Source organism: Ischnura elegans, chromosome 8 (genome assembly GCF_921293095.1).
Source record: "Ischnura elegans chromosome 8, ioIscEleg1.1, whole genome shotgun sequence".
Lineage (NCBI taxonomy): Eukaryota > Metazoa > Arthropoda > Insecta > Odonata > Coenagrionidae > Ischnura > Ischnura elegans.
The window spans coordinates 82,560,982-82,587,686 of NC_060253.1; the positions used below are offsets into that span (position 1 = coordinate 82,560,982).

At 36.5% G+C, this 26,705-nt stretch overlaps 1 pseudogene; it reads left to right on the top strand.

Moving 5' to 3' along the window:
- The first annotated feature begins 18,539 nt into the window (after positions 1-18,539).
- Positions 18,540-18,650, top strand: LOC124164609 (annotated as a pseudogene).
- The last annotated feature ends 8,055 nt before the right edge of the window (positions 18,651-26,705 follow it).

Genomic DNA, 26,705 nt, shown 5'->3' on the forward strand with positions numbered 1-26,705 from the left:
GTGGCCTGCTTTCACGTATCAATTTTGTTTTCGCAATGTTGATACCGATTCCAAATGTAAGCCCTGCTCTATGAATACGGTCTAAGATTTCCTGGAAGTCGTACAAGCTTGGGAAAATGTTGATTTCTTTGGAATTTCGATTTCAGCCTGTCTGTTGAGATCTCACCTCAGTTGTACATACGATTATACAGTGTTATCAAATATCTCGCATTGATTCCCTTGATAATCTCTGCAGGTAAATTGTCATCCCCAACTGCTTAACCATTCTTGGCATTCTTCAGAGCATATTCTATTTCGGACATTAGAATATCAGGACCCTGAGCTTCTACACTATCCACCGTGTCGTTATTCCTCTGGTCCTGAAAAATCTTCTGGATGTACTCACTTCAAAGTTTCTACAGAAATGAAATAACGTTTTATAATTAAGAATATTCCACAGGTTTTTCTATAGATTAAAATTCCAGCAGCATGCCAACAAAATGTTTACATTATCTAATGAAATTTATGGTTTTCCGATGCTTGCGAATTGATAAAAAAAATAACCAATGTAAGGCACCCACATACCAGCCAAGCACCCCTACCTACTACCGAAACTGTTTCCGGGCAAGGTGTCTGAGTGACTCAGAGACTAAAAGGTCCGTGGTTCAATTTCGGGTGATGAGTAATTTTTAATTTGGAAATCAATGCAAATTTTAGGACTGGGTTTCGTTCAGTTGACCATTTCATGTCATGAAAGTATTTAAATTTGCTCAGGCGTTGTTACAAGCAGTACTTGACGTTATTTTCCACCTACCAGTCGCGTGTTTCGAAAAGAGTTTGACGGGAAGCAATGGATGCGAGAATGTTTAGATTTGGTTGTCGACGGCATTGGTGGGGGGAATGGAAGAGGTATGAAAAATTATATTTCGTGTCTGTGATCACTTTTATAGCTTTTTATATCTAAACATAGTATGGACGTTTAATAGTTAAGTAAGGTAGTAAAGGATAGTTTTTAAAAAGTGAATCGCGTGACTTGTGTATACGTTGGTCGTTAATTATACATTTTCAAAATTGGTTATTTTCATCACCTCTGTAGTGAGTGTGCGTTTTATTCGATATTTTTCCCTATACTCACTCTCCAGTGACAAATGCTCATTTATTAAAAAGATCAATATTAATTAAATTCTTAAACTTAGTTTTTTATTCAAGTGTATTTTAATTTTTCTAGCTATTGCAATTTTTTGCTACGTGTTTCCATTTGGGAATATGCTTAGGGATGGCGACTTACAAAAAATATTGGGGGGCCCAAACCGGGGATCTTGCCCCGGGACATTTTATAAGTAGCTAGTTTTAAGTTTTTTAAGCATTTTAGAAGAGTAACACGATCAAAATTAGAACCCTGATAACTCTAATCTCGATATCTGGGCATTCCGGGGAAAATCGAAAAGCCTGACTGATTTTTTCTTCACACCCATAACGAATTTTAGTGGGGGCTTGGACCCCCTCAGGCTCCATGGAGTCGGCGCCACTGAACATGCTTGAAGAAGCATTTTAATAGTTTTCTTCGGGTTTTCTTTCATAATATCTCTAAATTATTTGTAAAATATATAGAACATGCAAAAAGATAATAAAAATCAGTTGATAAGATAGTTTGCTCTTTAAAGGGTTAAGCTACAATGCCAGTCAAGCGAACTCCTTCTAAGTCATTGCAGTCCCTCAAAGATTGCGAAAAACCGACATTCTATCTCTTCTACTGGCTATCTCTCATTTTATTTTTATGATCTGATCTTCCATGGTATGTTGGCTTTAGTAAGATATAGTTAAATTCGTCGGAAAATAAACTGCTCTTGAATTTACAAAATAGGCTCGGCCTAGTTTTCAATCTACGGTCTATGAAACCTGCGCAGCGTTGGCAGCGCATAAGTTTAGCTTGGGCAGATTAATCCCTAATCAGTATATAATTCAAATTTCGTGGTAAAATATTCTTTAAAATTTGAGCATAGTAAGTATTACGCAAAGGAAACTGCATATTAGGTTATTTGCGATTAATTTTTAAATAATGCAATTATCTCCTGAAGTATCTAGCCCATTTTGGCTTCTTTTGCATCGTTGAATTAGAAATTCAAAATATACCCCATAATACAATAAACGGCCATGACCTCTTCGGACCCAAGGTCCATCCATCTCCACCGTTATCCATACTGTTATAACCTTCAAGTGTGAATTATTGTCGTTTTAACCTGCCTCTGCACCTCTTTGTACCTTACAGTATTGTAGTACACGATTCTGCCACCAAATGCCACATTTTTTTGTTTTCCTTGAGTAAAACGTGATTGATGACAAGATGAGAGTGCGTGGTGATGTAGTTGGGAAAAAATTTAGGCGGTAATCACCAAAAGTTGCCAACAGCTGAGCATGTCATCCAGCCGCGATTGAAATGTCTAACTCAAACATTTATATTAGTTCGAAGTTGTTCCCCGAGATAACTCTGAACAAGTAAATAATCATTTCCAATTTTTCTCTCTGAAATCCATTGAAAAATTTACCGTAGGGCAATTTTTTACAGATTTAAAAAAAGGTAGTTTAACCGGTACGCTCATAACGAGTTTGGATTTTAAGGGGTACGCCGTACCCGCCCATCTACATCACTGAATGTCCGTCGTCAAACATTTTCATAAATGTATTCAGTTGTTCAAAAGTGATCAATAATATTTACAAATATTATCAATTGAAAATAATGAGTGGTAATAAATTATTTTTAGTGAGAATAATTTTTCTGTATTATCGTATTGCATATAAATACTATCGTGAAATCTCAAGGCGCGCACATGTGGACCATACTGTAAAATATAAACCATGAACTAACTCAAATAGACCCTCGGGACGAGCAAAAGAACCGGAACGTCTCTAAATACAGCCAAAGCAATTATACACCGAAAACGAACTATACTTACAGAACATCAAAACATATTGCCAAGCACTGCGTTGTTTTCAAGGATTGTTGTCTTGGGTTTGTTATCAAGCTGGATGGAAATTAATTAGCACCTTGAACCTAAAAAGCAAATGTATACTCCGTTGTAAGATTCAAAAACTAAACCTGATATTAAAAAAATAAACAACCAACAATGCACAAGGTAGCTCAGAGAATTAAACATTGAAATTGCATACACAATTGTAAATACCAACAAGGATATACATAAAATGTAATGTTTCTTTCATTTTTTAAATTTTATTTCTTTCACTTTCATGTCACATTTTATTCCCATTATTAGTTATTACTTTCAATTGAGATAAGTTGTAAATAAGAGAAACAGAATTTTTTTTAGAATAAGTCATATTCGATTTCTTCTCTTGCTGGATGTTATTTCTAAGCCACTCCTATATTAATTAAAGTTCTATCCCCATAATTTCGCATGTGCTGAACCAATATCACTTACGTTCAGCGTTAAAAGAAAAGCAAGTAATTAAAATAAAAAAAAGCAATGAAAAAATTCCTCTCAGTGCCCTACATGAAAATTTATCAAATATCTACTCGTATTACTATGTAAACCTTCCACGCAAAACAAGTCCTCAAAAAGCTATCTTGGAATGATCATAAGTGAGCTAGAGAGGGTACTTCGGTGGCGAACAAATTGGTTAATCTTATACGAGATTTGGTAAGTCGATAAACTTGATTACGTAATCCATCCTTAAACATTCACGAGCGTTACTTCGTTAAAATTCAGCAGACGCAACGTGACCTAGGAATAATAGCGGAAGCTTAATATTCGGTGATAGCCGACGTGGCGCCACTCTATTTGTAGAGAAACGTAGCTAATCCGTTGTACATATTTGACACTCCAAAGAAGCTTGGAGTTACCCTCTGCATAGCATGTGCCGTACTTAGGTCGGAGAATAAACCTCGCGTGCAATGTTACGAAGTCATTATTACTCCCATCATCTTGGCGAAATATCACAAGTTTAGGCAGAAACTCTAACCCTTAATTGGCCAATGTATTTCGAGCCATACTTCATTCAACCTGTTTAGCATAAAAGATGTCCGCATATTATTTTGCACTTCGGGCGAATAGTCTAGGAAGAAACAGTTGTAATAAAGTCAGAGTAAACTACCGCCATCTCTAAGAGTTTTCCCGAACTACGTTTATGCTTCATGAATTTCAACATGACAGCGAGCACATTTGTGATCATTCAGAACATCTACGTCAATGGTGGGTTTCATAGGAAAAATTAGCTGGGAACCTGGTGAACACAACGCGAAAATGAGCGTGAAACTTTGGAACGCGCAGTATCGTTGTCATTTTTTCATGCGCTTTGCATCTGTGTTTTGCTGTTTCTAACCGTAAATCGTGGACTGAGACACCTCGGAATAAAAATGATGATGATGTGGAGTGAAAATAAAAATGAGACGATGATAAGATGTGGAATTGAGAAGTAAACCCTGGAAAAGACATCGATGTGGTTAAGAAACATCTGCTATCGGCGGAAGAAAGTTATAACGCTGCAATGCACACTAACAAAATGGCGATTATCGTCTTTTTGGTTCAATTTAATTAAGGGGAGCAATATCAAAATTTCATGAGAAGTTCGGAAATATTTTTCCATAGAGCATGCGTAGCTTCGATATTTATGTACTTTAATTTTACTCATAAATTTTATTTATACACTTTTATCACACCAAAAATCACAGGATGGGTAAAATTTAATTTTAGAAAGCTATTTGTCATTCCAAGGTGTGGTTTTCTTTATAAAAAAACAATGTAGCGCACTAATCAAACGTTTTGCCCGTGACAAGGTAAAGAAGACGAAAGTTTCGTCGTTCTCATAGTTTTTCGCGTTTTCTTCTTCACTCTTTCGACCATATAAGCTAAACATTTACGTTTAAACACTGTTTAATGGTTGATTGTTGTAGTCGAATAAACAATGAGTATAACGATATTTTACGCGACCTTATGGAGCTTCGGCGGAATTACATACAAAGGCTTAAAGTTCAGCGCTCTATTTTTTTGTTGTCTGTTTTAAGTAGTTCTGCGGAAGATGTATAGGTGGCGTCTAGCCCAGGCTAATATAGTCTATGAACGCCACAAATATGTTAAGCAAAACTTTCCGTTAATACCAATTTAAACTATTTTTTCTATAACCCCTACGAAGGAAGTCTGTTTTTGGCGTGGGTGGGAGTTCTCTTCCCTCTGCGGCTCCTTTTTTTACGTCATTCCACGTGTGCTCCTCTTTTTATAGCACTCCTCTCCCTCCACTAGCCTCCCCACTTCCCTTAAACCCCCAAAGGACCAAGAGGAAGGGGTTGGATGCACTACGAGGCCTTCTCCCTTGAGGAATTCGCGTAATGACGGGAGGTAATTGGAGACAGAGCCGGTGGGTGGGTGGCACTCGACCTAAACCATCCTTAAATCTTCGCCCGGTCGTCGACGTTACTCTAAGCCGCGATAACGAATGAATGAGTGTACCATTCATGGATGATTCGTTCATAATCGAATCATTCAAAATGAACGATTCATTGGAGTGAACCGTTTGAATTAAATAATGATTCTCTGGTGAAAGCGTTCAAAATGATCGAAATCCTTGGAGATGGACGAAATAGCTCATGATGAACGATGAATCCGTATGCAATTGAGTTGGTTGTGGTTGGATGCGTTGTTAGAGAATAAGAATGATGCATGTGCTTGCAGAATCTGCCAACTTCAATCGTTCTTTATGAACGATTTGCGTTCAGAGGATTCGCATTGTAGCCGATTTGGATCGTGCAAAAATCGTGAAAAGAAAATTAGTTGGGGAACCATACATTTGTCTCCGTTTACCATCTTTGAAAGGCGTGTTGGATGTTGGTAATGCACGTTGTCTTCGGAAAGGAATCAATATTTACCCCCGTGAACACATTTTGACTTAATTTGGTATATATTCGACGTAGATTGAAATAAAATATACTGATTTCCTTGAACCTTGATCCATAATGAAATGAAAAATACGCATATGTAAATGATTAGTAATTTTATACGATCCAATGAATCGTATATTTCAATGTTTTCGTTCACTATGAACGATTTTCGGAATCAAATTATTGTCATGAATCAAATCAAAAGAAACACTCACACGGGAAAATAAAACTGGGAGCTTTCGAAGTTGTGACTTCTTCCTCAGCCTGAGCCACCAAATGGGCAAATTCCCATTCTGGCTCAGGCTGAGGAAGAAGTCAATACTTCGAAAGCTCCCAGTTTTATTTTCCCATGTGAGTGTTTCTTTTTGTGCTTCTATGTTTAGTGATATTGACTTGAGCCATTTATGTATATATACGTGGAAATAATGCTGGATTAAGTTAGTGTAGCAACTCTTATCCATTCATTATAACCGGTAGTCATGATTGTCTATTGATATTAATCAAAAACACAAGACAAAATGGCGGACCCTGGCTTTCGTCGAAGATTTATGTTTATGTTGTGATAAAAATAATGTCTTTTAACTGCTTCAAGATATGTTCATCAAAATAACAGCAAATCCTATTCAGTAGGAATCCGAAGAGATCATCTGCAACTATCCGCGACCCAAACAAATTAAATTGGTTTTTGTTCGTGTGGCCTAAGCCTTCAGCAAAGAAATGAGGGGCACACATTTTAGGGAACACTTACTAAGTTAATTTTGCTTTAGCCTGACTTCAGGCATGGGAATGAGATTTAAGAGGCGTTGCGTGAAATGTTGGACAGAGCTTTGCCGGAGAGAGTAATATGTCTCTGTCAGCCATCCAATTCTCACTCTATTATTTTTATTTAGTCCGCGGATGTTCCCTAGCAACGCGGAATGTGATTGCGCGACATAGATTGCAAGGCGCTACGTTGTTATGGGCTTTGTAACAAAATTTTAAAACTCTTATGGCGTCCTAATTCATTAATACATGGTTTGGTTTATATCTTTTTTGTTTTATTAATTAATAGTTTTATCGTGTTGCATTTTTAATGGTCGTTTGGAATTGTTGCTATAAATTTGTTATGTTTAAAATAAATAAACATGGATTCGGATGAAAACGACAATAGAGTGGTAGTAACGCTTGACTATTGATCGAGGGGTCACGGGTTCAAATCCCGGGTGAATTCTTCGGAAACCTCAAATTGAAAACCCTCGAATAATAAGATTGCCCAGGGAAAACAACTGGACCGCCTATGTATCGCTACTATCCCAGAGAAAAGATCTGTCTCGCCCACGCTGAATGTGTGAACTTAATACACCTATTGTCTAGTCCGGTATGAGCACTACCACCCACACCTACCTAACCAACGTTCAGGTTCAATCACTGAATGAGTGAAAATTTTTATAGGATATCAGTAAATTGCTATTAATAGAACTTAATTATTGATCAAGAAATACTTTATATACAAGACCGGACGAGTGGCAGTGATGTGACGGATGATACGTTTTCAGTTCAATTCCATAAATGTAACAAGGTGAACATTTTTGAGCAACAGTCGATGAGATACTATAAGAAGAGAAAGTCTCACTTGGAGACACGAATGTAAATAGTCTAGGGCGGATCTAAGATTTCTTTTTGGGGGGCACAAGTGTCAGACAGGCAAACGATCGTCTTATATTTGCGATTATAAACAACATATAACTATTGATGTACGAAATATGCCCTTTATTTTAATGTGAAAGTTATAAATATAAAAATATTAGTAAGATCAATATATATATAATAAGGACAGTTTTATTTTTGCTTCATACTCAAGGTAGATATCCAGTATTTCATAAATTTTTATTTTTACCCATTGTCTTGATTGATGTGCGTTGAAACCAGTCCATTCATGAGATCTTATATCATTCTACTGCGAATATTTTTTTGATCGGCGTAAGGTGGAGAAAGATTGCAGAGCTCACGGTTGAGCTGCTTGCACGATGGCCCATGGCGACATTGTCGGTTTGGTTGATTTTGCAGTAACATGAAAATTGGCGTGGAACTTTGGAACGCGAAGTGTCATATTCACTGTTTTTCGTGCGCTTTTTCAACCATGTATTGTTAGTTATAACTTTCAATCGTTGGAGAATGTGAATAAGACACATCAGAATGAAAAATAACGTCTATTTAATATGGATTTGAGAATTGAAGTCCGGAAAAGAAATGGATGTGGCTAATAAGCAACGCAACTCAATTTCAATACCTTGTTTGCGTCATTTTATTGTAGATGAAAAATTGTTGATTTTAAAATACGTCTTTCTGACGAAAAGATGAAATGTCATAATATGATGTCATAAGATACGTGGTCAAAATTAAACACAGGCGCTTGTACCTGATACTTATTGAGTTATTAGCAAATAAATGCCTCAAATGAAGTCAACATGTTAATCGCATTAAAATGGCGCCGCTTTCTCAGTAATGGGTTTGAAAAGGTTCGAATTTCAATGTAAGCATACTCCTTTGCCCGCTCTGTGTGTGACTTAAATTTTATTTTCAACATTTCATTTGAGGGTATCCTCTATCAAAGAAAAAAGATTTGTTCAACACAATCGTCATCAAGTCTTTCGATTTGAGCCGCGCAGTTACGACATAGCCTTCATAAGCATGGAATGATTGGATGAGTAAAATTGATGGCTGAGGAAATCCACCTGCTCTAAAGGAAGACGCAAACAGGGTGCGTTCAGGTTTCAGTTCATATCGAAGTCCTGAAACTCGGGAGCCTCGCGTTCGGTAGAAATTAGCTGTCAATAAGTTTCATTAGAAGATGAATCGATGGATGCCATGCAGGATATCATTTTGATCCAAACACTCCCTCTCTGGAACTGACTAACGAGTTGAAACTGGGTGAATGCCGTGCTCTAATGACGTCTATATCGTTCGTTCTGCTCGCGTACTTGTGGAGACTTCAGCATCACCTACATAATACTCCGGAAGTCACCTCAATTAGGCGTGCGGCAGGGGGACTGAGTACACAGCCGTTAGCGAATGGAAAGAAAATGCTCCATCGAAATCCCGCCTAGCATTTATCTAAGTCCTTTATTGCTCGGGGGAAAAATGAATTCCTATGCCTATCAGTTCGGGAAAATATCTCTAGTTTACGTCAAAATATTTATCTTTTCTGGGGCACCTGGAAATACAGTGGAGTTCTGTTATGATGCTCTCCGTGTCGATCTGAAAGATCTATTCTCAATTCCTCAGTCGTTCTGAGCCTAGCGCGCAGCCGCTTTTTGTACGTCCGTAGAAGTTTTTGACGAATCGTGCAGCTTTCCTTTGCATTTTATTTGCACGAAAGGGGAGGATTAGGACAAAGTTCGCGGATAAAGTTTTTTCTAAATGTGATCCTCTCTGTATATTCGAGGTGTGGCGGAACGAGTGCGAAATACCAACTCTCTTTTAGTTCTTCATCTGAAAATCTTCCCGCAACACTTTTGGCGAATCCTAGCTTCTTCAGGCCTCTGCCACAAATGTTTCTTGCATGTGTTTGAGCATAGTCTAAGGAATCATAATTCATGATTCTTCAGACTATTCATTACTATAATTATGAGGAATTTTACATTTGCTTATAACAATAGCTCCTGCTACAGCAACTGCTTAAAGCTATGTTTAAAAAACTATGTTTGGCGAGGTCTTCATAATATTATATGTTACAGGATCACTAGCGGAAAATTGTTTACCGCATCCGATGTTATGTCACCTTATAAAGGCGACGGGGTAAGTAAATGAAAATATGCGACAAAATAAACAAATTTATATAATTATATCGTAATTTTGTAAAATATTAAAACACGATTGAATGAGTACTTGGGAAAAATGTCGGTCGCAGTATCACAAATTTTTCATCAGTATTGTGCTCTGAACCACTGGCGTCACCCGGGTCATGAGTCGCGCTGCGCATGCGTAATAAGGAACAACTAAGCTGAAAGAGAATAATTTCTAAATGTGAAAGTATCGTGACGTAAAGCAGCGTGACGTCAGTATCCGAGTCGACGTTGTGACCAATTTCGGCAATGGTAAAATGTAGGTCTTCAATGACAAATATTTTAACTTACTTGATCGAGGACAATAAAACTTCAGGAAAAGCCGCATTTTCATTTGGATCGTATTTGCTATGAGAGTTATAGTCACCTTATAAATTGTATCCGTTTTTAAAGTGTCTTTTAAAAATTGTATATCAATGCAATTTATTCCTTTATATGCGGCTCTTTATTGCATTATGGCATATCTTTCTCGTATTGATGACTTGATTCGGAACTTGACTCCAAACTGGTCTAAATTAAAACTCTAGCTCGTGATGCACTCTCTGCTAGGGAAATTCAATTTTTTTTCGAGATCCAATGGTGAATTTCCGGAATTTCAATTTCAATCCCCTCTTGCTGCGTTTATGATTCATTATTTTCTCGTTAGAAATCGTCCCCCTCTCTTAGTTCTCAAGTAGGTATCATTGAGGTTAAATATGGACAAAATGATTCGTTGTGTGAGGAAACCTGCGATGAGACATAAAAGGTGGAATAAATTTAGATAAAGTTATTGTAACTATTACATTTTCTGTTTATTAGTAACCAATGTATTCTTGTAAATAAAACGTAACATTAAACTAGTACTGTTATATTTGCCTTTAAAATTTCAAGGTGGTTAAGTTTACGTTAGATAAGGGGAAAAACTGAAATTACTATGGCGTTCTATATAAGCTCCTTTCTGAAACCGTTACCATTCAGTAATGTTCAATGTAAAGTATAAACGTATTTTTGATAGTGTAGAAATTAAATACTAGCCTCATATCAGGTATTTAATATGCTAACTTTTTCCATTTCCCATAATGATATTGAACTTTTAGTTTTTTTATGCTATCCACATCCTTTGGGTTCTACGCAGTTGAACGATCTTTCGTAAGATTTCACTTTTTCCCGGCGTATGATGGCGGTGAATTCTTCTCGGGTTTCCATCCGGGTGAGCTCCATCTCCATCGCTGCCGACGTTTCGATAGAATCCTTTCCTATCGTCATCAGGGCCGATGATGCCAGTAGGAAAGTGCCAGGTTTATATATCCTCGGTCGTTCTCCGCCAATCAGAACGACCCAACATAACGACCGAGGATATATAAACCTGGCACTTTCCTACTGGCATCATCGGCCCTGATGACGATAGAAAAGGATTCTATCGAAACGTCGGCAGCGATGGAGATGGAGCTCACTCGGATGGAAACCCGAGAAGAATGCACCGAACGATCTTTCGTTTAAACTTACCCTGAAGTGCTTTACCAGTAGCGGCGCGCCACTAGTGCTTCTCCTGTTCGTAGTTCGCTTCTCCACCGCCCGCGTATTGTTCCTAAGTGCTCTGGTGTCGCAAAGGGGTAATAAATGCGAGCGGACGGCTTCTCTTGCCTACCGTCTCCTTCATCGGGAGATGGAAAAGGCTCCTAAGCATACTCTGGAGGAACACGCTGAGAGGGAAGTAATGAATTCGACCGTCATGGAGATTATTAGATTCGCTTATCTGCCGACGCTCGCGTTGATGGCATCGTGATATCCTGTGATGGGAAGAATTTTGCGATTCGACACTCTAAAATAAGCATTCCATTTTTTTCTCTACACGCCACATGTAAATTTCATTTCAGAATCACGTGAATTCTTTCGATCAGGTCGAATGGTGTTACATTGAACAATGACGTGCTTGAACTACGTAGGTGACGTGCACTCCGCTTTGAGCGCTAATACAGCTGCTATTCAGTTTTTGTTTTTTTTATATAAGTAATATATGCTAGAGAAACCCAGCTGCTAATGTCCTGCCTGTTTATATTTCTTTCCTCATTAGTTACGAAAAAAAATAACTTCTCACGTTCAGCATTCCGATAAAAAATAAAAACGCTGAAAAAAGGAATACGTTGTTGAAGCCCAATGCTAACTCATCATGCTCATATCAATTGTCAAAAGGGCCGGTAAAAATATATTAGATGTACAATAAAAAACTTCCCCTTAATAATTACGATAGTAAGCCAGCTGTCATGGAAAGGCGAAATGGTGTCCTAGTCTATTGATACAACTATTCGTAAGAACAACTTTTCATAGTTATGGAATATTGATTTATAAATTGTTTTTGGTATTTTGAGTTGAGATCTGATTCATAGAGAGATAGGAACATTCACCATCAACATAATAATTCGACATTTACGTACGAATCGTATATCGGAACCAAAGTGGAATATGACATTTAAACAAGTAATCTACGTCTGGTTGCGTGGTAAAAGCAAATTCATTCACGCGGTAAATCTTGTTTTCCGTGTCACAAATCAACCTTGAGAGCTATAATTATTATAGCATTTACTGCAGGCGAAAATGTGAGTGCGCAGTAAAATCCAGGATAATAGCCATTTTTCCCCAATTTTTAACTTCGTATCGTTTCAGTGACCGTTAGTTTAAAATTACCTTCAGCTTAGTGAAAATTATAACTTGATAATTGATGCTTTTGAAACGGCAAACTCCGTTTTTATTTATTTTTTTCGCGGAGGAATAAAGACATAATATCTTATTCAAATTTTCCAAGAAAACTAGAGATTTTATTAAAGTCACGCTGTATGAAAATAGTGAAACAATCGATCAGTCTAGTAGGATCCTTCGTTAAAAATATCGTCTGAATAAACTAATGTAATTTCAATTATTGATAATGATATTTATTGGGACAAAAAGATGAAAAAGTAGTAGGTGGAAAATGTAGGATTAGAATTATCTCTATTGATATTTATTTGAAGATGCCGGTTATCCCTTATTGACTCTAACAATATTTAACAGGCAGAGCAGGAAATTGAAGTTGGTTAGCAAACATTACCATCTAGGAGTCAACTCTGATTGTTTTTAGGAATGAATTAAAATTCTAAGTTACATCGGATTTCAATGTGAAATTTAATGAATTGCCAGAAAGATGCTGGCAGGATTCTTAGCGAAACTTTCGTGATCAGCCATGAAAGAACGCGGTGGAACCCCGGAAAAAATGAGAGCATCTACCACCTATCGCGGAAGCAAGAGGGTAGTTTCCTTCATCAAAGAAAACGAAAGGCATTGACTGCGATTCGTAACCCACCATTAGTGTATTCATAATATAAAATTATTTGGTTTTAGAAATACCGGTTTAGACGAATGGCAATGGTCAATTTTATCCTCATTTGAAAAAGGCCAGATTGGCGCCCATGCGATGCCACTCCACGTGACGTCACAGGGACCTAGTTTCTATACAAGTGGATAGGAGCTTTACATCGTCTGAGATTACCAATGCATTCATGAGGCACAGAGCTCAAGGAAACATGTCTTAATAATCACCAATTAAAACTGGCTAAGGTCGGAAATTTTTCCTCGTTTGATAAGGTATTAATAATACATATTTAAGCCAAGTGCTACCAGCTAGCATGGTACTCTGCTACCTGCTAGCAACCTGCGTCGTATTAGCGCTCAGAGTCTCGCCTCAAGGTCACCTCACTTGCGGCAGCGGGAAGCAGAACGACGTCACGCGGAGTTTTTCCCGGCATTCATACTTACCCGTCGCGTTTTAGCGCGCTAGAAAATCTTCACTTTTCATTTAATCGCGAAAAAATAGATATCGTCATTTAAAAATCTAAAAGCGTGAAATACGTACTCCATAAGTAATAATCTTTCGATTTAGGCAATAAAAAAACAATAGGAAACCACCCTATTAGTTTTGTTTAGTTTGTGTCTATTTCACGGGACGAGGTCCTATGAATATGCTTTCAATCGAGTCGTCGCTCCATCCCCTTAAACGTTCCCGCTTCCAGGGTCGATCCCTTAAAGAGAAAATCCCTGCTCTCTCTCTCTCTCTGTCGCTCACTTTGATCCAGAGCGGAGGGTTTGGATGAGGACGTGTGGAAAACGGAAAATGCATTAGGAGACAGTTTGGGTTGGGGGGAAATCCCACCCTCTTGGAAGCAATATTCTGCGACACCGTCTCTTCGGTGCTTACAGTTTTGATCGACTTAGAGGAGTAAACTAATCGCTGCATGGGATGAACTTGGCCTAACCGCATTTCCCGATTCCTCCGGTTTAATATCGAATTACCTCGTGAAATGGAGAGTGGGACACTTGAGCAAAGCTCGCCGAGCCGCGGTGTAAGTACGTACCTCTACTCTGGTCTAACTAGTTAGGAGTCACGAGGAAAGGGAATCGTCTGTTTTCACATATCCACCGCGGAAATTGGTGCGTGAGATCCATTCGAAACCATTAGTATGGGTGGAAATCAGCATACGCAGACTAAATGAAAGCATTTTTCTTCATCATGTCGTAAATAATGTTGCGATTTTACGCAGAATAATATCGAAAATTGCACACCTGTGCAAGGTTGCTAAGTTTTTAATTTAGTTTAGTTGCTAAGAACTTGGTAATATCTTGGATTTGGATGCATTATATCATATTTATGTTAATACCAGTTTCTTCACCTGATGCAAGATTGCTATTTTTAAAATTTAGTTTAATTGCTTAGATTTTGGTAATATTATTTTCGGATTTGGGCGCATTGAGTCATATTTATGTGATAAACAGTTTCATCATCTAATAATTATACCCTGAAGTTTATTTACTTAAGTCAGATTACAATTGTTAGCTTTTTCATCTGATTGTCTTCGGTTTTCACTAAATTTTTTAAAGCAAAGAGTACGGGTTCTCACCAACTGTGGGTCGAGTACTCTTAACTGCTCTGTTGAATTGAAAAATTTTCTCGTGATGTGGCAAGTTGAAATTTTTAAAGAATTTTTGCTATTTGAGATATGTATTTAGATTAAGTTTGAATATTTTAAACTGCTTTTATTTGTTTTGGGATGATACCGGTAGCATAGATTACAATAAGCGCTATTGAAACCGGTTCCATATTCTTTTTATTTCTATTGCCAATTCATGGTACATGGTTATTTTTCCGACTATTTGCCTTTTATTGGCTATGCAAGGGTGGTTCTGTGACATCATCATTATTAATTTTATTACGCTCGTCATAGCCTGGAATTCATATGGCTTAAATTTTTGTATTCTCATTTGCAAGCTGAAAAATAATATAGGTTAGGACAACCACTACTAAGTATTCCCAATAAGTTGACCATCTGCTCCTCTATTCTTGCTAGGTTTCATAATTTTCTGGTTAAAAGAAAACCATTTGCAATATCATGGAAAGAAAAAGCGTCATTGAATTGGATTTTTTTGTTGTATGCATGTTACTAAAGTTATTCAAATTAAAACGAATATATAAGCTTGCACGAAAGAAAGAAGAAGGCGTTTTATTTAAATATGATTAATTTTCAGCCAGAAAATATTTCGAGAACGTAACCATTCTAGGGTTCCATTCACTCTTAAAAACTGACGTAGGAGAATGCGAGTGAAAATGTATGAGTTAATTTTAAATTTAAATCACCGCAGCGCTTAAAGTCTAATTGAATGCAGTTTTTCTAGTCCTAGCCTCCACAAATACGAATTCTTTTTCTCAAACAACTAAAAGTGCAATAAACGTCCAAAATCGACTGAGTTTAAAAATATTTCATCATTTTTCCGAGTGGCTTACCCCGGATGGCTATCTCGTGAACATTGAAACTTTAATAAATCGCACTTATCGTTTGAAATGATCAGTTTTTGGTCGATATACGAACGGTAAATTAAAATAAAAAATATCGTGATGTCTCTTATCCTCCCCATAAGCGGATGTTTCATCTTTTACCACGCATATAGCCAATCAATTCCTTTCCTATCGCTGCACCTTCTAACACATCGATGGAGCTCATTTTTTAAAATACGGAACACGTTGCCTTTGGAGTATTGCATTTGCTGAGCCGTTTGTAGCAAATGGTAAAATTTAGTTTTTTTTTTAAGTGTAAGGAAGTAGTCGAAAATCAAAATCACTGTTAGTCAGGCATTAAATTTTTCTTTTGTAAAACGTTTCGTGGGAAAAACAAGATGCAAGTATTTGAATTATAAGTACACTACAAAGAAAAACGGCGTTGAATGCGCTAACTCGGTTATATAAAAGTGTTTAACTTTACGAAAACGAATAATTATTTATTCTTAATTTAGTTAATTAGCTATTTTCTGTACAAATGTTTCATAAAAAATGTAAATGTAGCTGTATTTTCCTTATGTAACACATTTTAAAAAATGTTCGTACTTATTACGCGCCAGCTAATTCCTCCGGTTTTCAAGAAAAGCATTTGAGTCCAATAAATTATATTTTGGCTTGTATGATATGTGGCATGATGCGGTGAAATTTATTATTATTAGTTAAGTAAGACATTGAAATATTTTCATTGAAATTATATTCGAACGACGCAATGTTACAACAATACTACTAAAGTGAATGTAGTTGTGACAACGAAAGGCTTGGTGCTGAAATAAATTCAGAATAATTATTTCAATGCCTTATTTAACTAACAAATACTTATTGATCTTGATTCTCTTTGTTCAAGAGACTTATAGTGAAGTAAAGGGATAAAAGACTTGGAGAGAATGAAGGAGGAACTTAAGAGGCTAAAACATTGACGAAGGCATCCAGGAAACCAATGAAAACAATATGAGAAGGAGAACGAAGCCAAGAAAGTCGATGAAGCCATGTCAGGGAATCGACAACTTGATGCAAACCTCCTCCCACGTGGAAACCAAGGCATAAGATGTAAGATGGCAGCACTGGAGGGCATATAACAGCGGCATGCATATCGGAAGCAGATGAATTCGAGGAAATTGGCAGTAAAAACACGCGGGCATCGGTATCTGGGCGGCAGCTATTCTAAGGATTGGCGTGGGAAGTTGGGACTATATCGCAGCGCATGCCATTGAGGCGTATGGCATTGAATGTGGGAGTACAAGGGAAAAGGGGTTTGGATATAACTTTAAGGTGTATGGGAAGGTAGGGTGGCGGATAAAGAAAGCAGATCCAATATATATTGAATGGGAAAAGTTAAGACAAGTGGCTCTCCGTTCTCTAAAAGGAAAATTCCATTGGAGAGGAAAAGCTCATGGTTACACTCTTGAGTAAAACCTTCATCTTTGAGAAGAAAATACCGACACATTTCCACTATTTTCTAGTGAGCCATGTTTCATGGCTAAAAATGAACCAATTTTTGATGGCAATTTTTTGGAAGTGGAATTCCTCCCATTAAGGCATTCTCATATTGAAAATATGCTTGATACTTCTAACGAAACTTCCCTGATTGCTTCCTAGCTATCCATTGCATATTTATAGCATTGTAGCTGATTTAAAATAAAATTTTATTAGCCCTCATACAGGTGTCCTTACTTAAATAATAATACGCCCTTAAGGGTTCTTTACTAAATTTTATGAAGATTTGAAAATATAAAGGGATAATATAATTGTAAGTAATGAGAGTTCTGATTAATCTCGGTCCAGATGGAGCTTGATGTAATCCTTTATGTGTGGAGGATGGTCACAAGGTGTACGTGGGAATTTTTTCACATTTGACGTGGAAACCCTCTTAAAGTTACCAAATGGTCTAAAAATAGAATTGGAAAAGTTTTAAGTCTACTCCGTAACGTTGAAAACTGGTTCATTGAGGGTATAGTTTAGAAAAAGGACTATTTCTAGCAAATAAATGAAGTTTTACCACCATAAAATAGAAGAAATTGTTAAAGAGTCACACACATCATGTCATCAATAATAAAATATTTTTGTTTATAAGTTTGTTTTAGTGCATATTTTTGATAAAACTGTTTGATCTGGCTGTATTTAGAATGTTAAGACGGTGATCTTTTGAAATGACCGCATGACCTCCAATATGTCAAGTACTTAGGCATAAAAATCTATCAAGAATCATTTATAACTGCTGTCCAGAATTTTTTTACCATTTCTTTAATAAATGCATAATAAAAGCTGGCCTCCAATACTTTACTATTTAGGTACTAATATCTTGGTTTTACCTTTGTTGATTTTTAGCTCATATCTGGCCATTTTCATTTCCAAATTTACCAGTCTTCTTCAAATCATTCTCTGCCTCGGCTATGACTGCTATATCGTCAGCAAATCGCAGAATTATAATTCTTTCTCCAAGGATGTTAACCCTTTAGGGTCCAAGGGACATATATGTCCCAAATTTATTAAATCCCTCAAAATTAAATGAGATGGTGTATGACTGTAAGAATTTGTTTTATTGATGAATAGGCTATTGGCTTCTAGTTTTCAATTTTTTTGTGATATCCTTTAGGTATGGTAGTTTCCACATTGTTTAGAACTTTCGCTTGAAATGCTGTTTGCGAAGTGGAAATTTGATAGTTTATAGGAAATCGATGAGATGGTCAATTATAACAGAACTTTTGGTTTATCCTTCATGTTGTAAACAAACTGCCATGTTGTTTGTTTGAATAAATAAATAAAAATTAACAATCGTAGTGAGGAGGTAATACTGGTAGTGAGGGACGTGGAAAGAAAAACAAAGAGAGTCGTGTATGGAGAGGACTAAGACATAGACGTGTTCTAAAAAGATCGGGAGAAAAGCTAACATAGTGGTGTATTGAGAGAACTAAAAGAAAGGCGTGTTCAAAAAGATCGTCAGAAAGAAGAAAAGGACGCAAAGATTAAGGAGGCGCCAATGAGAGAGAAAGATCGCGGAGGAAGAGATACTGCAGAACTCAAGTCAGTTCGTATAAATCTTTCTCCTTTTGCCAAAGATTTCCGTGGCGGGAGTTCAGCTGTATGCATAGACAATTTTGATTGTGCTCATTGGAACGGAAAGAGAAATTACGCAAAATATTTGTATGATATCAGATTGTAAATTGTGCCCAATTCTTCTTTACAACATTTAGAATATAATTTGTAAAAAATTATTTTTGTGCATGTTATTTCTTAATTAAGTGCATTTCTGTACCCCAGGGTAACACGAAATAAGAAGTGGAAGGTGAGTTTCGTTACAATGCGTACCTAACCTGTAGAGTTAGTACGAAAAATTCCGCACTTGTGCTTTATTTAAAAAAATAGTGTGTTTATATAATAGGACACATGTGTCCCTATGGGCCATAAGGGAGCGAGAATTGGTATTATTTCGCGAACACAGGCTGTATCTCAGAAACTATTAGATGTATCGCTTTCATGTAAATGTTTTTGGAATCGACGCGTTAATATAAGCCGAAAAACGTATTTTGTTATGCAATCTAATGCCTACAATCTTTATGGATCGTTATGGAATCGTTTTGCAAAGGTTAACACCTGAATCATCCTCTTTGATGGATATCTCGATGTAAACATGAAAAATTACTCGGGACAGTGCATACCCATGGCTCGCGCCTTTCCTATGCCTTGCTTCTAGGCAATTGGGTCCATATTTTATCACCGCGACTTGTTTTTTTTAATATAAACTGTGTACAATTCTTCAACCATTGTAAAGCGCTCCAATTTCTTTCAGATTTCTAAGAATTGAATTCCATTCCACGTTACCTAACTTCGCCTAGTCGACAAATGGTATCGACGTCTATTTTTTCTTCTCCATTCTCTTCTCTGTGAGCAGCATCAGAGGCAAAATTTCTTCTCTTGTGCAATGTACTGTGAATTTAACCTAGATGTAGTAGGAAGGGTAAATTACATGCAAGTCAAAAAATAGAGATGGACAGTTGGGTGTAACAAAGTGTGCACAAGTGGGGTCATGTCTTTACGGGATCCAAAAAAGGGAAGAAAATTGGTTTGGGCTGCTCGTTGCCATGGCGAGCGCTGATCATTTATTTACTCATCTGATTGCTTGGACCTTCGCTCGGGAGAGGAGGGCAAGATCGTTGCCAACGATCGATGGGACGAGATGAACAGGAAGAGCATTCGCTAGACACGAACTAAGCTGGGTTGACAGTTCAAGGTTGACCGCTACGCATTCTCTCTAAAGAACTCTAAAGCCTGAATCACACGATAATTGTTCAACTACAAGTACAGAGAATTCGGAAATAACAGTTCAAATGACGAACTACGTAAGTTTATGCATAAGCTCTTGTTTTATTCGACTGGCCTATTTAACCCTTTCTAACCCAGAGCTGATTCTGGGAGAAATCAAATTTGAAGATTTTTCAATTTGAAATCAATTTTTTTTCAAATTCGAATCAAATTTGAATATTTCGTCATTAAAATTTACACTACAAAATAGGAGATATTTTATTTATCTACTAAATAGAGCTGAAAGTTTAAACATTTTTGACGTTGCTTAGAAGCAACATTGGCCTGTAAAGGGTTGAGGAGAGCAAGTAAATTGTGAACAAAATATGAAAAAAGTGCACTTTCTCAATCATTACCCTATACTTTTAGAGATAAGTAAACAAGGACAATTTTTGCCATGCCACGCAAAGAAACCTATGAAAAACACAGCGTTAAGTGATCAAAGATGAGCCGGAGAGACCATTTTAGTGACAATCAAATTGTCTCACATACACTATACATTGTGATCTCTTTTTTTTTGGTTCGATTAAATAGATTACATAAGCCTGTTGTGTATCATTCACGCACGTAACTTTCGATATTCAGTTCTTGCGAGAATACCTGGTAGCAATACAGATTCTCCGAGAGATGAGGATAAATTTTTGGTGACAGTCAAATTCTATGAAATGGCTAATTTTTGAAGCATTTTCACCAAATTATGGATTTTTCTTATTTCACTTTCTAAACATTACTAGATGTGGACGAAATCAGTGCGACCACAATAAAATTAATGTTACATATGAACTTATCTCAATAGGAGAATGGTGCGCGGTTCATGTCCCCTCCCATAATACACGACAAGACGACGACTGAATGAACAAACATCTTTGTGACATGAAAGAAAATAATACTAAATGTACACTTGCGGATACGAGAAAAATAAACAATGTTTTGAAATGATTTTTCGAGAATACACTTAGACGAACGACCTCCTAAAAATCTCGTTTTCAACATCAAAAATCCCAAAATTTTAGTGAGGACCCCCGAACCCCTTTAACCCATGAGGTTTTATTCGTACATCCCGGAAGGGCCCCAAAACTTCCGGTAAACCCCCCCCCCCCCCCAATTTCAAAATCTGGCTACGTCACTGCACTCCAGTATAATCCGACCCGCCCACATAAAAATTTCCTCATCCATTCGCTCAGATTTTATATTAATTAGAAGGACTAATTAATGTATAGAATAGTTACATCTAACTTAGTTCCTTGTTGATTCAATCTCCTTTGTCATCTGTTATGTACGCCGATTTAAACGATTTACGTCTTCCTCATTAAGATAAGCACCATACATACAATAGGGTGGTTTCCTATTAATTTTTATTGCCTAAATCGAAAGATTATTACTCCTGGAGTACGCATTTCACGCTCTTAGATTTTATAATAACGATATCTATTTCTCGCAGTTGCACGAAAAGTGAAAAATTTCAACGGCTAAGTAGGAATGATGGGAAAAGTCCGTGTGACGTATTTCTGGTTCCAGCTCTCGGCGTGTGAGGTGACGTTGGGGCGTGGCTTGAGCGCTGATACGACGCAGGCTGCTAGCAGGTAGCAGAGTACCCTGGTAGCAGGTAGCGCTTGGCTTAAATATGGATTATTAATACCTTATCAAACGAAGAAAACTTTCCGATCTTAGACAATTTTAATAGGTGATTATTACGAGATGTTTCCCTGAGCTCTGAGACTCATGCATGCATTGGTAATCTCAGACGATGTAAAACTCCTATACTCTCGTGTAGATAAAAGGTCCTGTGACGTCACGTGGAGTGGAATCGTATCGTCGCCAATCTGGCCTTTTTCAAATGAGGTTAAAATTGACCATTGCCATTCGTCTAAACTGGGATTTCTAAAACCAAATAATTTGTTATATTATGAAAACCCTAATGGTGAGTAACGGATAGCAATCAATGATTTCGTTTTCTTTGATGAAGGAAACTACCCTATTAGTTTCATTGTTATTGTGCGCTTTCGTACACATCTGCGATTGTTTGGATAGTTTAATAAGTAAATAATCTTAAATTTGGTGAATGTCCGACAAAAATGGGCTATTATATATAACTCTTATTTTTTACTGGTTTTCCTGTAATGGACCAGTCGAATAAAACATGAGCTTGTGAACAAACTCATGTAGTTCATAACTATAACTGTCATTTTCGTATTCCCTGAGCCTGTACTTGAATAGTAATCGTGTGACTCAGGCTTTTTGAGTTCAGTGCATAGCAGTTACACTAAACTTGTCAACCCAGCTTAGTACGTGTCGAGGCTTGGGTTGTGTATGGTGTTTCCTTAAAGGACACTATTTCTTGTTGTTCTAACTTGCATACTCGAAAAATTATTTTCTCAGCTCATGATAATTTGTTTCCCTCTGTCGGTATCCGAAAGTGCACATTGACTCTTATTTTCTCAAATGCCACTGACCTTCCTGTAGATTAGATTTTCTGTTATGGAAGCCGATGTAAGTAATGTACCATTCATTCCCTTACTAATTGTAAGATAAATGCATATATACCATGAAGTTATTGTGGTTGCAACGCTTCCGCCCATATCTAGGATTATTTTTGTTATGTTAAATAAGTCAATGATCTCAAATTTCGTGGATATCTAACAAAAATTAGTAATTCCATGAAACTCGACTGTTAAAGATTTTTAACAGCAACAATTGTGGCGCAACTTCTATTGTTGAAAGACATTTTTGACCCATATTACTTCGAACGTTGAAATGGCATAGCAGATATCTGAACCCAAGGTTTGAATAATTTAAGTACATGCGTAATTGAACTTTATGTGGAACACATCTTTCTTGGTCATTTGTTGTTTTGCGTTAACAAGCGTATCAGAGATTCCCTTACGTCAATTTAGAAAATTATAATCACGACCTCGAGCTGAGACCTAATTACCCAGTTCTGCCGTGTCGCCAGATTTAAAAAAATCCGCGTGAGGTTAATCATTCTCAGTGCTCTAAACCCTAATTTGTTCCGTGAGTTTCATGGAATATATTCTCTGAGAGCACGAAGCCTTAATTAAGTCGGTAGGTAATTATGCAGTTACAGTTTTGAGGATTTATTGGGGTAATTATGCACCAGTTTTCGTTTGCGAGAGCCTGGAATAGAAATAGCAAACGTTTTTGCCTGTTTCTTGCTTGTAACTCTAGCGGTTGCCTTTCAGGGGTAAGTTTTGAGTTGAGATGCTTTGATGGAAAGAATGTTTAATTTTGAGTTGTTGTCTCTGCGCCTACACTTCAGAGATGTTTCACGTAATTGCCTCGTTCTTTTTTTCACGACCGAGACCAACAGCTTTCAGGCAATTGTCGAAATTAACCGTAGGATTGCTCAGTTGGGGATTCTAGCTTGAAAGATTGTTTCCCCTGCTGTTTATTTTATTAATTAGCTGTTTCGCACTTCAGTTGGCTTCCCGCTGCGCTGGTGAAATTCTGTTGTTTTATTTCTATTTCTATAACGCTTAGAATAGTGAAGCCTGGTATACTTACAATGCCTTAACGATGTGAATGCTTTCAAATTGTGCTTTTCAGTTACTCATCCACGCTTTAAAAATTTAGCAGATCTCGTATTCATTGTCATTCTTTATATTTGCACTAACTCTCTTTAGTAGTGAATAGGTCATTCTGTTGTGTTGCTGATGTTATCATTTACATTTAAATTTGTGAATTAGAATACCAACCAGAGATTTATAAATATGTATTCTAGCATGGATAATGTTGCTCCATCTCCGACATATATCTGTATAGTACGTGCGTTGAGTATTTGAATTTTTTTTGGATTATATCCTATAGCACATTCTTATTTCGGCATGAAGTAATAATAATTAAGTATCTTGGTTGACCTGTCTTAACTTCTTGTATTTATCAATTTGGTACATTTATTTGCGATTGTCTTTGAGACTACTATGAGCAAAATTTCAGAGAATAATGTTTTAATCCCCTCTAGTTGAGGAAAACGAAAGAAAAAGGAGAATATTTGAGTATCTAGAGAGAATATATTCATCAAAATGACTTCAACTGCAACCAATTTAATGCCTCTCCAACGTTCTCATAGAATATGCTCGCATATCTGTAGAAATAGGCTAGGTTAAGGTAGGTTAGTGCGAGGCAGGAAGCACTTTAGAATCAGAATAGGGCTGACATGAGACCTAATGGCATTAAATACCGACAGAATATAACTATTAGATACATTAGAAGCCCTTATTTTAAAATTTTGTGGTACCTATTTATACCAAGCTAATTTATTAGGCTTTCTTTTTAAGCTTCGTTTCCATAAACATTCACATACACTTCCATCTTAATTTTCATCGGAAGATATTTCCGAAAAAACCAGATTGAATTATCCATTCATATATTCTGCTCTTATAAAGACATATTCACGTTTTTAGTATTAATTTTTTTCTTTTGTGTTCGCTTTCTAGGTCGCAGCAGTAGAAGGAGAAAATAATATCAATTTTTAGTCGTCAAACGAGAATTACTATTAAAATAACGAAAATAACAATGTTTAAACAAGGGAATTGTTTCAGTTGCCTCGTTTACACATTTTTTAACGACGCATAAAAGTGTGCACAATAAAGGTAATAGCAAATTCACAATTGGTCGCGTCAACATAGCCTAAAGAAGCCGCTGAAAAGCCATAAATATTGAAATTAAGAAATAATAATCCATTGAAATCTTCCACCGAATCTGTTCATCATTATTCAGGATGAATTGTCCTAACATTCTCCCAATATATAACATATTTTGAGGAATTATTATGAAAAATTTCAATTGGACGAAGGTTTAATGTCATTATTTTGCAAGTTGAAATGCCCAGTGTGCATACGATGTGTACACCGTCGGAGATAAAATAAGTTTTCCCGTCCCATGAATAGACTTTTTGGAGCATTTCATTAATGTTACTTTTTGTGCATTAGAGTGGAATAAACAATTTATAAGGGAAAATGACAAATGATAAAACACTGCTTAAGACCCTTTTCATGAGTACTTTTAGAAATCCAACGATCCAATTTCATATTTCTACAATTAATGTAACCGATAGACTCGTATGTACCTCTGTTATCACCGATTTGTAGAATGTCACTTTTTACGCATTTGAGTGAATTAAGCACTTCACAAGGGAAAATTACTAAGGATATAACACTGCTTAAGACCGTTTTGATGGATATTTTTGGAAATCCAACGATCCAATTTCATGTTTCTACACGTTATTTAACCGATAGGCTGCTATGTAACGCAGAAATTACCGATTTTTTTAATGTTACTTTTTCCGCATTGGGGTGAAAAGAACAATTTACAACGGAAAATTACAAAAAATAAAACACTGCTTAAGACCCTTTTCATGTGTGTTATTAGAAAGCTAACGATCCACTTTCATGTTCTACACGTTATTTAACCAATAGACTGGTATGTAACGCAGAAATTACTGATTTGTAGAATGTTACTTTTTATGCATTAGAGTGGAATGAACAATTTACAATGGAAAATGACCAAAGATAAAACACTGCATAAGATCCTTTTCATGTGCACTTTTAGAAATCCAACGATCCAATTTCATGTTTCTACACGTTATTTAACCGGAAGACTGTTATGTTACGCAAAAAGTACTGATTTGTAGAATGTCAATTTTTACGCATTAGAGATTACGCAGAAATTACTTATTTGTTTTATAAGGGAACTATTGACAAGAGGAAATGACAAAAGATAAAACGCTGTTTAAAACCCAATTCATGTATGTAAAGTATGTGAATATATATTGTCATGATCTTATTTATGGGAAATTTGTTCTTATATTTATACATTACACGCGGAGGAATTCGCATTTTTCGTTAATTTGTTTAAGTATTCATATACTTATTTTGTATTTGATTTTCTTCATGGTTACTTAAAATGATTCGCTATAAATTATTACTTATGAAAGCTGTTCTTAAATGTCTTAATTCTTATGGAGGTTATGATTAAATTTTGTCAAAATAGCCCTAAGACAGCTTTTTTCAACTTTTGAAATTAACTTAATGTAGGTAAATTCATCTTAATCAATTCGGTTTTTGCACATAATACGTGCTCAATCATGTGATTTTTTTGTAGTGAAAAGAAATTTTTTAAATTCATCTCCAATCGGGAGTTAAATGTGAAAAACCTTCATCTTTCCATTGTAATTTTGAATGTCCTGCTTAACTAAAAATCCTCTTGTTTGTGCATAAAATACTGTTCGGGTACCATTTTTCTGTGTTCAGAAGATGCATAATTTTATTTAACGTGAATTTACTCGAAAAAATGTCCGGGTTTGTCATAATTCGAATTTACAGAAATATTTTCATATATTCCTGTTTTGCGAGACAGTATTCATTTCCTGACGCTTGTCGCACATTTTTGGTAATTTATTTTGGATAAAGTTATTACAATTTCCCCAAAATTTCAACGCACTTCGTTTAAAAAATGTTGTTATTGCAATGAATTCTTAAATCCAGAAGGAAATTTTGATAAATAACAAAATGGCCTCTTGTGTTCCAACACTAGAAGAAACGCATATCTTTCACTAACAAGCTATCTGCATTTTTTGGACTCAAAATTTTTTCTACTTTTCCACACTTCAAGAAAACCAATGGTACTTGTGTTATGGTTCCCTAATGTACTTAAGAACTAAAACCACACACAATCACTCTCCGTTCCAAATATTCCTGAATACTTCCAATGGTTTTTCAACTCACTAACACCGTTCTCCAAATGGAACCATTGCAAAGTTAGCTGGCACTACTTTCACTGAGGCTCAAAAAATAACCTTACCCCCTATTCCTGCACGTGGCACTGTTAAGTGCAATCTGCATGAGTGCCTCGTGCA